Source organism: Phallusia mammillata, chromosome 7, assembly GCF_965637545.1.
Source record: "Phallusia mammillata chromosome 7, kaPhaMamm4.hap1.1, whole genome shotgun sequence".
Classification (NCBI taxonomy): domain Eukaryota; kingdom Metazoa; phylum Chordata; class Ascidiacea; order Phlebobranchia; family Ascidiidae; genus Phallusia; species Phallusia mammillata.
Genome location: NC_137258.1, coordinates 2,406,976 through 2,422,217, shown reverse-complemented (window position 1 = coordinate 2,422,217; position 15,242 = coordinate 2,406,976). Strand labels below are relative to the sequence as shown.

Below are 15,242 nucleotides of genomic sequence, written 5' to 3'. Positions count from 1 at the left end.
CTTGATTTTTGCATACATATTTTTGAAGAGAATTAATATCACGCAAGTATTTCATCATTTTCATCCAACTGCCTCGTTATTTGCAAAGGCGTTTTGGTATAGGATTAAACATTGTAAATATGAAAGGGGAACAAACATATGTTACAAATACGCCAAAAACAAACAGTGCTGTGGAATAAACAAACTCTTCAACAAAAAATGATTCATGTTTGGTTGTGTTTTTATTACAGGACGGATTGTGTAACAGGTAGTGCAAAATATGTGTGCATGCAAAGATTCGTGCGCTTGCTTGAACGATATAATAACAGACGTAGTCATCAATGATTTGACAAAAAAGTTGAAAAAACAATGTTATGACAATGGAGAGGAAATCGATCCAAAAGAATCAGCAAAAACTTTGCATCAGTTGGGACTTGCGTACAAAGAGAAAAGTCCATATAAGATCAGTCTCATTCAAAGTGTTGCTTTAATGACATCAGCTGTATTAAGGCAGCCCGATAATGTAGATGACATTAGGAAAGATCTTGATGACGTGTGCATCCATATTATGAAGTTGGCTAATGCTGCAAATCCAGTTGCAGAGCTGGTGAGTAAAGCTGTCGCCGAAATGTTGGCGATATTTGAATGGGAGTTAAAAATCAGGCCACCTACTCCATCCTACGATGGCACCCCTTCCATATTTTACCACGCAGGATCTTTTCTGCAAAAGCGTTTGACCAATTCGACTTTATTTCACAATTTTCCGATGCGCAGCTACGTTTTTGCAAAATGTGCGGCACACAAGATGCTCAAAAAAGCGTTACATAACAGAAAGCAAAATAAACCACCATAAGTGATACTATTACTGTACCATGACCGTGTTTTGATAAAAATCTGATAATATTACACGCAATACGTAGATTTTGTCATATTGTTTGTGTGTTGTTTGTGCACGCTAAGTTTTCGACGCTTTGCCCTTTATTTTACTTTGGTGGGAATCATTTCCGTTATTTTTGCAGCTGTGATATTTGTGATGTTTCTTCGTTTGTTCGTTACGCTCTGGTAGAAATGGTGGCATAACACGTTTATTTCACAAAACATATGTGATAAATACTGGGAACGATTGTTTCATCAACAAATTAGTCAAGACCCAGTAACTATTGTTTCAATGTTAGTTATGATTGAAAATGATAATATAACACATATTTTTTGACAAATTAGGTTTCGCCCTTTTGTTGCGCATTTAAGTTTCGTGTTAAATTCCTTTTCGGGTTTTTGTTGTGCAAAAGTCCACATATAAACGATTCCAAAACGGTCGCTGTGTTGTTGTGTTTGTAAATAATATCGTCTAACACGTTATCATCTTGACAATTAAGTGGCTTTGAAATAGGCAAATATTTATTATGAACCACAGTTAAATCACCAGACGGTTGGCGACTAAGACCTATAATCAAAGGCAGACTTACTTACAACTAAATTGAGATTTCCGTAGCTTAAAATAGAGACGAATTGCTGCACGCAGTTCGCCAATAGACAGCTTCTGTAAACAAATAAATCGAACATAGTTATTCCAGCATACAAACTAGATGTTTATTAAAATTTTTATCGGTAGTATGCTAGCGCAAAGCACAAATGACAGGCACTGCAGCAGTTGCCTCTTTGTATGCCTGCTATTGATAAAGCTCAAAGCAAAAACCAGCAAAGGGAAAATGCATCAAACACGCCACCCAGTGGCGTATCCAAGGGGGGGGGGTCCTTTTCAAAATTTTTTTGGGTAAATTAAATAGGCTCAAATTGTTCGGTTACGGTTGCGTGGTAACAGGGAGTCGTTATCTCAAAGTCGTGAGCTTCCAATCTCTTGCATTCGCTTGTTATCTAATCCCCAATTGTGACGTAACAAGGGTTTAACAAGGAGTTTTATGCGCTAACAAGCGGAAAGTTACGTTCTGGTTAGAACGCTGGTTTTAATTGGTTTTTGTTAGTGCTAAATGTACTAAATGCAACTGTTTTTGCAGTAAAAGAATGTAAACTGAGTAAAAATGGTTAAAAACGTTTAATGTTGTATTGTTTCTGTTAACTTTGTTAATATTAAAATAACTTAACAGTTTCGACCTGTCAAACACGTATTAGTTTGCCCCACACAGGTAAACGTAATTTGTTACTCGCCAGGCACAATTTTTGCCTTCTACAGTTACCAACTTTAGTGCGTCCGTTACATTGCGCAACTTATCAGTAGGATTGCCGCTTCAGAAAGGCGTTCAGTTCTTTAGAAATTGCTGTCCGTTTTTAAGCAACGATTTTGATTGCCTGACTGCAGTTTTGCTGAGTAAGCTAAATAGCAGCGGCGGGTTTAGAAAACTACAAAGCTTTTGCTAAAATAATTTGTCGTTCTGTCAATTGGACAGGTAGAAAAACCGCAGAAAGTTGGGCCGGGTTTCGGTTTTGGGCCTGCTTACAATTTTGGACAAAGCGCTTAACGCGTCGTTTTTACGTATAATGACGTCATTAGGGAATTTCCCAAAATAAAACTTTGGAATACTACATAAAGTGACCCACTAATATCAGTGTTTAAAAAAGATGAAAAAAATAAGATGATACGTTTCATAAGGAAAGTAAATACATTTCCAAAAATAAAACCAAGTCAGGAGCAAATAAGATTTTGCATCAAAAAGGACAAAACATAGATTACACTTTGAAAGGGCTTTGGTGAGGTGATTCACATAATAGCTTTACCTTGATCATGTTTTTCTAACCAGTTTCTGAAAGTCATGAAGAAATGGCCGGCTACTACATCTCCTAGTCATCCTCAGGATCGCACGGAGCATCTTTTTGTCAGAAAACACCGTATCCAGGTCGTAACCCTGGATAACAAATGTTGACCATTGCATAAGCAAGGTATTAAACATTCAATATTGGTTTCATTAACGCTTTTGAACACAAATTGGCTATGTTCGACCAGTATACGTACAAGCCAAGGTAATACCACCTTTATGTCCTACACACTGTTTACTGTTAACTAGTTTACCGACCATTTACATGTTGCATTGTAAGTTGTTAAGCCCACGGTGTTAAAAACTTAAACGTACCTGAGTATGAGGCCCAAAACTGAAACACGAGTAGAAAACCCCTTTTCAAGACTAATTTCAACAATGTCAGCGTTATACCAGAAAAGTATAAATGATTATCCGCTAATATACCAACACTAGAAACAATCTAACAGTTTTTACTAACAGTGATAACACCTGAAAAAAAAACGTCTAAAGGTCATAGATCAATGGGAAGGATTACAATCGTAAAAAGGTAATGCCAGGGATAAGTCTATAGACTGTTATTCCCATTTGCCTTAATATGACTCCTGGAGCTACTGGTCCAAGTGCAGAAAAGTAAAGGTAAAAAACTACTATATCCACCATACTCGTGTTTTACATTGGTGATAACTTTAAAGTAAACAGCCACTAGATGTACTCATTGAGCAAAAAAAACAGGTTCAGTTGCATACGGCACGAGCCCAATAGTTATAACAATTCAAATTACTTACGCAACAACATAAACCCAAAGCTTAAGCAGTGCCCCCTAACTTTGCCAAACTCATTTTGAAACAAAGATTGAATCCTCTATATTCATCAATAATTCACAAAATACATATTTTTTTAGGAAACGGATGTTTCAAAGTCTGATATACTGATATCTGATCAAGCCTTCAAAAAAGCAATGTAAAACAATATCAAGTGGGCATACCTGCAATCGCGTCAAAATGAACAAAAAAAGTGACTTGACACGAATTTGAGTGAATGGAGAAAGTATTAAACCGACCTTAGGCACGAATTGCGTCAACTAGATCAATATACGTGCCGCGTGTGGTTTTGAGCAAGTCTGCTAGTGTCAAGAAAGTACGCGCCGCATACAATCCCCAGACAGCCAGCGTTTTACGCTCGTGTGTGTGCGGTAACCAGTACGCCCTGTTGCAAAACAGATAGGATAGGCTGGGACACTTAGGCATTAAAAGAGAGCGGATTATGTCTATTCAGACTATTTTAAATTTTATAGAACTTGACTTGAAGTCAAACCGGTAAGTGATGCGGTTTTCGTTAGTGATGAACCATTCTTTCACGTTCCTTTACATATAAGTTCTATTTCACCATGTTTTGCTACAGTATACAAAGCATGGCTACAGGTAAAATTTTGATACTAAACAACATCAACTGTAAAGAACAATGGCGCGATTAAAATCACGAGGGGCGTTTATGCACTGTTGTCAGGAGTGACGTTTTAGGTTTACTTAACGTAAATCATTAACCAAGAAGCTTTATTGGACAATCATACCTATCCAGCACAATGTTTAAGCAGATCACCAGTCAAACTGTCAGGTAGCATTAACTCCCAGAAATAGATTTTGCTTTTGTCAGTGCCAAATTAGAATGAACAAATAAAAATGGTAAACCTGGCCAAAGGATTTACACTCGTTCTTGTTTTTCTAACAGGGTGGTTAGTTAAATTGGGTAACGTGTTCACAAATTTAAGTGTGTTGTAGTTTTGAAGTTTTGTACGAAAGCTGTAATGTCAAACACAAACAAGTAATGCTATGCAAAGATTCGTACGATTGCTTGAATGATATAATAACAGACGTAGTCATCAGTGATACAGCAACTAAGTTGAGAAATCAATGTTATGACAATGGAGAGGAAAAAGATCCAAAAGAATCAGCAAAAACTTTGCATCAGTTGGGACTTGTGTACAAAGAGAAAAGTCCAGACAAGATCAGTCTCATTCAAAGTGTTGCTTTAATGACATCAGCTGTGTTGAGGCAACCTGACAATGCAGAAGACATTAGTAAAGATCTTGATGACGTGTGCATGCATATCATGACGTTGGCTAACGCTGCAAATCCCGATACAGAGCTGGTGAGTAAAGCTGTTGCCGAAATCAAAAAAAATATTCAAAGATTTCGTGAAAACACAGAAGATAATCTTAGTGAATTAAAACCAATATCTGATGACCTGAAAGAAATCGAGCTTAATGCAATACGGAGGCAGAGAGTTGAACAAGTGAGGAAAATACAGGATTGTGTTACTGAAACATACAAAGACATAATGAGTGTTATCGCAAAACATACGCTTTACATAATGGGAAAATCACCTTGTAAGTTTGCTTTGGTAGGAATGGGTTCGTTGGCCAAAAACGAAGTTACTCCATATTCTGACTTCGAGAGCATTATTGTGTTGGAGGAAGGAGTTCACATTCAGCCTAATTACTTAAACGTTTTGGAATATTTTGAATGGTTTGCAACAGTTTACCAAATGAAACTGGTTCGCCTAGGTGAAACTTTACTCAAATTTCTGACAATTCCATGTCTTAACAATCCCTTGAGCAAGGAAGAAAATTGGTTTTATGACGCATACACTCCATGTGGAATTTGTCCTGATGGGTTTGCTCCTCAAGCAAGCAAGAATCCATTGGGAAGACAAACAAAGACACGAGACAAGCCGTGGACAATGGAGCTAATTAAACCAGTCAGTGAGATGGTAAAGTGCCTGGAAACAGAAGAGGATTTGAAAAATGGATATCATTTGGCAGATATGTTGACCACAACTTGTTTTGTATTTGCGGATTCTATTGTTTCTGAAGAGTTTGAGTCAAAAGTCGAACAAAAACTAAATCAGATGGCCATCTTCAACCAACGAGCACAACAAAATCTTAAAAAAGATTTCGATCTCTTCCAAATAAAGCCCAGCAATTTGTTTGGAAAAGTAGACATAAAGCGTGTTGTTTCACGAAGTTGTTCGCTTTTCGTTTTTGCTCTAGGTCGTTTGTACAAATGTAACAAGTTAACTTGTTTTGATATCCTTGACGAACTGCTGGATCGTCGTTTAATGAATGAGACATTGCACGGTAAACTTCAATTTTCGGTAGCAGTTGCATGTGAAATGCGTTTGAGACGGTACAGCAGGACTTCAGGTCAAGATGACATTTTACATCACCCATTGACTGAGTGTCAATTATCGGATATGGAATACATTGCGAAAGACATCGGCAACAGGGCAGTTATAAGCGGAATAAATATCTCAGTAGCACTTCAACATTACGTCGTTGATTGCTTTAAAGGAGAAAGAAGTGTGGCAACCATTGATTTTGAGGAGTCACCAAGTAATGCAGCGACGCTGGCATACAGTTTGCATTTGTTTGCGTTCGCTTTAAAACTAATTGATAAATGTAAAATCTCTCACCAGGATTTAAACGAGAAAAACGAATGGGAATTTTTACATGTGGTATGTTTGTTTCAAGTTGGGAAATATGAGGAAGCACTTAAAATCTGTGATGACGCATTAACCCGACTTGATTCGCCAAGTTTAGTCCAATGCCGTGTCCATTTCTTGGTGCAATGCTGCGTATGTTCAAGTATGTTAAACAGGCACGGACAAGCATTGAAATACATAGAAATGTTATCTGAAGTTGATTTAAATGAAATTACGAGTCAATCAAGGATGCACATCAACACGGTTATTGGATATTGCCACATGTTACATGAAGACTACGAAACAGCGCTGAATGCTCTTAAGCTCGCATACAATGAAACAAAAATGGATCCTGCCACAAAGTTAGACAATCACTTTTATTTTTATATGTTGATTAACTTTACTTATTGCCTAAACTATATGGGTTGTTATGTCAACGCTCTTTCGGTAAATCAAGAATTGATATCCGAACGACTAAAAGAGCACGTAGATGAGGAAACCGACTCATTTTTAGAAGTGGCATTTGTTCATAGATGCGCAGGTCTGTACCAACTAGAGAGATATGAAGAATCTCTTTTTTACTGTGACAAAGCATTAAAAAGGGGAACCCCAGGAAGAATTCACCTTTTGCTTGGGTATAAAGCTAATTCGTTGATACGTTTGGACCGATTAATTGAAGCAGAAATATTATTGAAAAAACTGTGGCAAGAAACGATCAAATTACTTCAAGAAAATACAACCGATCTGTTTGGTACATATTATTCCCAAATCTTTGTACTTTATTTTGAAATATCTACAGAACTGGTTAAGTACGGCCGACTCCACGATGCAGTTAGGTTTTACAAGGTTGTGTTTCAATTGTCGATTTATCCGGAAAACATAAAATATCCTGAAATGTCCCTAACTGGTGCATGCTATGTGGTTGTAATCTTGCACAGGCTACAACGCTACGAGGAATGCCTTGCTGCCGCAAAACATGGAATAAAGCTTTATCAGTTTGTGCATGACAACTGCTGTGTGAAAGAAAACTTTGTGGAAATTGTCAAGCTGTTGACGAAGTGTGAATGGGAGTTAAAAATCAGGCCACCAACTCTACCCTACGAATTCACTCCCTCCATATTTTACCATGCAGGATCTCTTCTGCACAAGCGGTTGACCAATTCAAGTTCAATTCATACATTTCCATTACGTAGTTACGTTTTTGCAAAATGTGCGGCACACAAGATGCTCAAAAAAGCTCTGCATGATCGAAAGTTGCAAATCAAACCACTGTAAGTGATACCATTACCATGTGTTACCACGTGTATTGTCAAAGCTAATAATATTACACGCAATACGTAGATTTTGTCATTATTGTTTGTGTATTGTTTGTGCACGGTAAATTTCGATGCTTTGTCCTTTATTTTACTTTGGTGGGAATCATTTCCGTTATTTTTGCAGCTGTGATATTCTTGATTTGTGTGCATTTTTTAATACCTAAGCGTTCGTTACGCACTGGTAGAAATGGTGGCATAACACGTTTATTTCACAAAGTATATGTGATAAATACTGGGGACGGTTGTTTAATCAACAAAATAACCGTATGCTTAAAAATGACAATACAACACATATTTCTTGACACATTAAGTTTCCCCCTTTGTTGCGCTTTTCTGTTTCGTGTAAATACCTTTTCGGGTTTTTGTTGTGCTAAAGTCCACATTTAAACGCTTCCGAAACGATCGCTGTGTTACAGTGTTTGTAAATAATATGTGCAACACGTTTTTGCTGACAAAGTCAGAGTGATAATTCATCTTGACAATTGCGTGGCTAGCAAATTGGCAAAACTTTTTTTGAAACACATTTAAATCAACCAAACGTTGGCGACTGAGACTAATATTATCAAGCAGATTTACTTACTGTTGATTGGAGATTTCTGTTGCTAAATAAAGAGACGAATCTTTGCACGTAGTTCGCAAGTAACTAGTTTCTGTAAACAAATAAATCGAACATAGTTATTCCAGCATACAAACTTAATGTTGTATCCAACAAGATTCTCTACATTTACTGATTAGGCAAAAAAATCATTGGCAAAATGCTACTGCAAAACACAAATAGCCACTATAGTTGCCACTTTGTAAACCTGATAAAGGACGAAGCAAAAAGCAGCAAATGGAATATGCATGTTAGAACCTGAACTATTTACATCCAAGTTTAAAGGAGGGTGGTAAAGCTTTAAAACTAGGCCAGTCTACGCTTGTTAATAGACCTTCCATAGACCAGCCACCACAACAGTTGTGTAGCCAAACAATTCCTCAGTTAGTTTTTATTCAGGCAAACAGCCCAAGTACTCGAATAGGTTTAAACTAAATCAGAACCACGCAAACTATCTGGAAGTAGAAGCCAAATGATTAAGTCCTAATTATGTTCAATTTTTAAGCCAGTAAACACTTCACGAAATAAACAGAAATGTATGCTTAGTCAGTAACTACAGGCTACTTAAAAATAAAAGAACTGAAAGACAAGAATAAAGAATATGCATAAAATAAATGCTGCATAGGTTAAGACTAATTTCAAAGTGGGAATGATGTTCTGCTTATACCCAGTCCATTTATGCCACTTAACACATCTTTTTTACTTTCCAAGATGTCTATAGGTAAAAATAGATTTATATATATGTAACAGATGACATTGTCAATTACCTACAGTATATAACCCACTAATGTCACTGCTTAAACCAAAATTTATGGCAACTAAGATTATATTTTACATCAAAGAGTGTCTAAAACAGGGGTGGGCAACCTGCGGCCCGCAGGCCATATGCGGCCCTTGATTAAAGGTTGTGCAGCCCGCAGAGACGCTTGGATTTCAAATGTCCCGGCAAACGAGTCCAAATATAATATTTTTTGAGCAGATTATAGTGCGCTCGGTGCTATTTTTCGGCGACCTGACAATATGCTGCTAGAAACAAATGCGAATTTTACTTGTAGTAGGGCATTTTTGGTATGCAACGAAGTAAAATCACCTTGTGTCATAAAGGTGCGGCCTGCGATCTAATCATAGCAATTGTATTTGGCCCCACAGCGACAAAGGTTGCCCACCCCTGGTCTAAAACCTTTCTGGAAATAACAGGAGTATAAATTATTTTAAAACAACACAAAACAGGTTTTTTTTAATTTGCTTCAAACACTGAGAAAAAATAAACCCAAGCAACAGGAAAAGAAGCAAAGTAAAGTTTGGTTAAAAAAGTTTATTGACATAAAACTTGTTACAAAACCTGCTGTTAAAAAATAATGTTGTTTAATTAAATCTGATTGCAGGCAAACTCCCAAATATGAATGTAAAACTTCTTTATTACCATAATCGATTTAATGTTTAAAAGTTTCCAATTTATGATCTTTAAATCAGCGGCAAAGTTAGTGTAACATGAGATAAATAGCAACATGTGATTATTAGTGTAACATGTGATGAAAAAAATGATGTAAAGCAGGTAGCCAACATTTTACATACTGTGTACCAACCTTTTATCACAGGGTTTCAAATGTGCTATAAATCCCTATGACATGATTTTTACAAACTGTTCACTTTTAACACAAATTTGACTGGTCAAATTGAGTCTACCCTTGCTTACAACATTCGTCCAATCAAATTCACGTTTAGGTCTATAGTTTGTAAAAAAAGACAATTTATGTATATGTGGTTACCCATTTAACCTATTTGCAGAGCTTTTTATGTGAATAACTTTATCATATGGTTAAATAAACAGGAAATATTCTAGACAACTGATGCAATGGTATCACCATGCCTATGCAATAAAATTAAGTGTGCAAATAATCAGTATGCAATTAAAGGGATTCATTTGTATTTACATATTTAAGGTGTTGTAACTTTAAACAAATAGACATACAAAAAAGTCACATGACATGTGTGTAATATCAGCTATTAACTAAAAATTCATAAATAGCATAATGCTTTAGTTCCATCATTTTCAAACCTAAATACTTTAAAACCTTTATTAGGCATTGTTAAGTGACACCCGGGCCTCACAATCAGACTGTAACCTACAGTTTGTCAACACTGTAATAATTAAAAAAAACTTGTACAGATTTTAACTTACCTGTGTCCACTTAGCTTCTGTATTAACCAAGTTGCACATAAAATAATCCAGTCTTGGAAGGCCTCGTGGTTAACAAAATTGTATTTGGTGAAAAGCTATGCATTTTTACAACAGTCATATCCACATTATGCTGCAACAAACTATTACTGGTTAATGAAAAAAAAGTTATTTATATAACATAAAATTGAATGTAACATGCAAACAATGGCCAGCATCTTCACAAATATTACTGCAATTGCAAGGACTCTAAACACCAGCACAATAAAAACACTACTGTTACTCCAAAAAGTGGACCCATAGCTTTTCATTTACAGACACCAAAACATTATGGCTAACTAAACAAAAAAAGCACTACCCAAGTTTATCTACAATATTCATGGGTAAATGTTTAAAACCTTGTTATGACATTACTGTAGGATAAAACATTAACATTTTAGCTTCAACAAAAACAATTGCCGTTATCAGTTAAAAAGTGCAGAAACAAAAACAAGAGCATTAAAATGATCATTGATCTCTTTTTTTGTTACATTATTCTTAATAAACACGCTTTTGTAGTATTTCAATAATTATGACAATGGTTTTCATCATGGTATGTATGAGTAATAAAATTTCTATACTTTTTTCAAAAATGCTGCCAATTTGCTTTCTTGTGTACTTTATTACAACAACTGTCCATATTATTTTAAACCACAAACGTTTTCAGTCAGTACAGACAAGTTGGAGTATGGATAAATGCTGTAACCACTTTTCTCATTTTAATTTATCACAGTGATCACAACTATTTCAACAGACAAACTAAACTTTAAAACACAAACCTCATAAACTTTACAACTTTCAATTGCAAGTCAAACAACTGAACGTATATTATATAAGTAAAACTGGTGGCTAATAAAGTTTGTTAAACCTCATCTGCAGCTACTGAAATAGTTACATAACAAAGAGTACAAAACTTTAACAATAGGTACCTATATTCCGATTTCATGTACATTAATTTTAACTATGTATTTGTTTCTCACGGGCAGAACTACTAGCTATAGTTATGTCTTATAGTTATAATGATGTTTTGTACACCTATTCCCAGTGGTGCATCTAAAATATATAGGATAATGTGGACAACTTTTTGCACCTTAATATCACTTGGTGCACCTATATAGCCCTTGGGCTGATTTATATCGCTTGGTGCAACTTTAAAATGCTAGGTGCAACTTTATCTAGTAATAGAAAGGTGTGCCAAGTGACGTATAGGTGAACCAAGTGGTGTAAGGCCGCACTAAGTGAGCAGTATAAAGGTGCACCAAGTGGTGATAATAATGCACCAAACAACACAAATGATCCAAGCAATCCTGAATATTTTAGAAGCCACCCCATTCCCAGACAACACTTCACAGCTCAAGGCCAGTTTGTGACCCTACATATTGACTATCCCAACTTGGGTTAAAGCAACCTAAATATTTATAATTATAGTCATAATGGTTTACAATATTCGTGCCACTGCCAGATATACCAATTATAAGTTTTGTTGCAGGTATAAATAACACAGGCACAAAGTTTTATGTTTTTATATTTTCCTACCACCATTATGATAATGGATTGAAAAGTTTAGGAACTTAACAATGTTTAAAAACTAAGGTTTGGTTGTTTTGAGGTACCAATTGCAACACTTTTATACAAAATTATTTTTCGAACATGAAAACCTTTTTGTATCATCAAAACCTACCAATTAAACGCTGGTCAGTATTAGACAAAAAAGAGACACCTATTTTGTGCAAATCTATGGTACAATTAAACATTAGCAAAAACTAGACAAAGTGTTTATTCAAAATAAACATTTCTTAAATGTCCCTGAGTTTTGTTTCTGCCTGCAAGTGCAAACTATTGTCTCGTTTACTCATTTTTTCCCTCAAAGTATATTATATATATATATACGTTTTTTGACTTTTATCCCAGACAAAATCACAGAATTTCGAAACTGCGCGCTGTGAAAACTTGAAATACCACCGGAGATCCCCTAAGTTGCGAAATATTTACACTGCAATAAAAATATGTTTTCCAAACAAACGTGATTTTAGTTGTTAACGAATAAACGTCGGAAATGATAAAAACTTTTAAGGTACTTTACATCATGAAGTTTAACAAGCAAAGTGGGCTACATTTATGTTTTGTCAGCGACGTTTTTGTAATTCAATAAAAAAATCACCAACTTGAAGTCATTTGCGTCATTCGAAATGCTGCAATTCGTGCAAGAAAATCCTGTGCAGCAATCGTTCTAATACAGACTGGCGCCACTTGGCCAACAAATATGTAGTAGTACGACGATTGAAATGTCAAACATGCCGCAGTACTTCTAAATTTATACATAAAGTGGGTTGGCTTGAACATCAACTTTTGCTGTGTTTCGTCGAATCGTTTTTGCCAGTCACTCTGTTTAAGCAACGCAACAGCGCGTGTTGATTTATTAACTAGACAGGATGCCTCTGTACGTGTTATGTAGGCTAACTCTCCTCTTGATAGTTGTATACAAGTGTTATAGCCATTTGAATCACCAACAGAATTATTTAGTTTGCCGACCCCTTGACTCGCTGTTTGTGTCCCAATTGTCAATTCCTTCGAACCAGTCAACAATACGGGGTCCTCCAGGCAGACCCGGAAAACAAGGACCACAAGGTTTGAAAGGAGCTACTGGTCCTGAACCTATGGTAAACTGGACCAGAATTGATCATCGTATCGAGGAAATAATAAACGGTATGACATGACTATAACAACGGTCAATTATATTTTGTATTTACGACTGCAACTACAGGTTATAAAAAAAATCCTTAAACATGTTTTTAATGGCAGAAAAAAGAATATGTTCAGGAGTTGTGTACAGAGGTCATTGCTATTGGCTACCATCGATTGTAGAAACAGCCAGTAACGGTGGAAAGTCAGCAGCCGCGAGTGTTTGCAGCTCATACGGAGCTACATTGGTTGATATAGAAACTTCTGAAATCTATGATGTACTTTTCAAGTACATACAGAAAGTATGGATAATGTACGTTGATCAACCGACATTCGATTATGTCGACGTGTGGCTTGCTTCTATGCACCAGGTAGACTGCATTGTGATAGGTCTACATGCATACACTGTAAAACCCACTTATACCATTTCAATTTCATTTTTTTTGCATAAAACCGGAACCCATTGATAAAAGAATAAACTATTGAGTTACACTAGGCCTACTATGTCACTTTGCCAAATTCAACTTCAAGCACCAAAAAAACCTTGTGGATTTTGGATTTGAGTTTACTATTTGGTGATGTTTACTCATAGAATGGAAATACTGTGAGTTCCAGTGGTGGAAACGTTTATACACAATGGTATCAAAGCCATCCTTCGAGTGACACTGGTATCGGATGGACTGTTTCGACCAAATCTAAACGGGTTCCCCTTGATATCGGGATGTTCACAACACGCGAGACTTATGGACGCCCTGTGCCCCTTTGTCGTTTGTAAACAAATAAGTTAAAATTGGTTAGCTTGGTAAAAAACAATTACATGAATTTTAATGATAAAAGTTTAATAATTGTCTAATTTGAAAGCACAAACGTTTACACTTGTCCAAAAATTCTTTGTTTTTCTACAATAATTCTTTGCATTAGTGTTTCGAATTAGTTTACTAAAGTTTCTGGAAATTTATATCAACATTATTTCTCCGGCGTTTGATTGCCCAATTTTCTGTTTGTATTTTGAATGAACTATTAATAGTTAAACTGTACAAAGCTTATGTTATCATACACTATTAAACTTGTAAAGGCATAACAGTGTTGTAAACTTATATTTGTTTACATTGTCAATCCCACAGACAAACTAATTCTCATTAGCTGGAACCTCAATTCGAACAAGAATTCGAACCTCAATCTATACAAGGAGCCGTTAGACTCCCTGAATACGAGGGTTTATAATTCGTGAGCACAACGTGTATAACACATGCCATATAGCCATATAGCTCCATATAGCTTGAAACATATATGTATACTGGTCAAAAGCAATTTACGAAAGAGCAATAGCCTTGGCACAAAGTTTTTTTTTAAAAAAACTTATTTTTTGGCTTCTGTTGGTTTGAGGTAGAGACACAAAAACAATTAAACACAGTTTCACTACTAACATCTAATGGTTGCATTATTCAAGGTACACAGTCACTTACACAAATCTATTTAACAACATTTCATCAAGTAAAAATACGTTTGATTTGCATCTGTACAACACCAATAACAGAAACAAACCAACAGTTTTAGTTAACAGTGATAAAACCTGAACAATACCGTCCCAAGGGCATAGATCAATGGGAAGGATTACAATCGTGAAAAAGGTATAAGTCAGGGGTAAGTCCATTGACTGTTATGCCCATTTGCCCTAATATGGCCCCTGGAACTAATGGTCCAAGTGCACAAACGTAAAGGTAAACAAACTACTATATCCACCAAACTCGTGTTTTACACTGATGCCAACTTTAAAGTACACAGCCACTAAATGTACTCAGTAAGCAAAAAATAAGTCCGCTAGTGTAAGGAAAGTACGTGCCGCATACAACCCCGGCAGCAAGTGTTTTGCGTTGGTGTGTGCGCGGCAACTGGTACGCCCTGTTGCAAAACAGAAAGGATGAGCTGGGACAATCGGTCGTCTAAAAACATCCATAAGAACGTTAACCTGTCGATTTCGATGCAGGCATAAAACGTTGTGCTTGTGGCCGATGTACGTTGTACAATCCCTTTCATTTAGTTCCCAGCGTAAGTTTTTTGAGGTTGTATCTATCGAAAAGTATAAAAACGTTTAGTGGGGCCATCCTGCGTCTGTAAAGCGTGTTGGAAAAAACTTAGGTCGTACTTATGACCTGTCGAGAACATTTTTTTATGTAACATTGTATTAACTTGAAATTGTGTAGGTCAATGGTTTCCAA

At 36.1% G+C, this 15,242-nt stretch overlaps 2 long non-coding RNA genes across 4 annotated transcripts in view; both read right to left on the bottom strand.

The window, feature by feature from the left end:
- Window positions 1-1,458: 1,458 nt before the first annotated feature.
- Window positions 1,459-10,413, bottom strand: LOC145239726 (uncharacterized). Of its 2 annotated transcripts, XR_013862370.1 has the most exons (4): window positions 10,306-10,413; window positions 8,109-8,178; window positions 2,713-2,840; window positions 1,459-1,519 (listed from the first exon to the last, which is right to left on the bottom strand). It is a non-coding gene; the product is annotated as an uncharacterized LOC145239726 (long non-coding RNA). The 2 variants fall into 2 exon arrangements; XR_013862369.1 differs by lacking the exon at window positions 1,459-1,519 and having other exon boundaries at window positions 2,635-2,840.
- A 4,173-nt stretch (window positions 10,414-14,586) lies between these two features.
- LOC145238695 (uncharacterized) overlaps window positions 14,587-15,242 on the bottom strand; it is a 45,285-nt gene continuing 44,629 nt past the window's right edge. For both annotated transcript variants that reach the window (XR_013862165.1, XR_013862164.1), the window contains one exon: window positions 14,587-15,093. This is a non-coding gene — a long non-coding RNA (uncharacterized LOC145238695). The remainder of the gene's footprint in view (window positions 15,094-15,242) is intronic.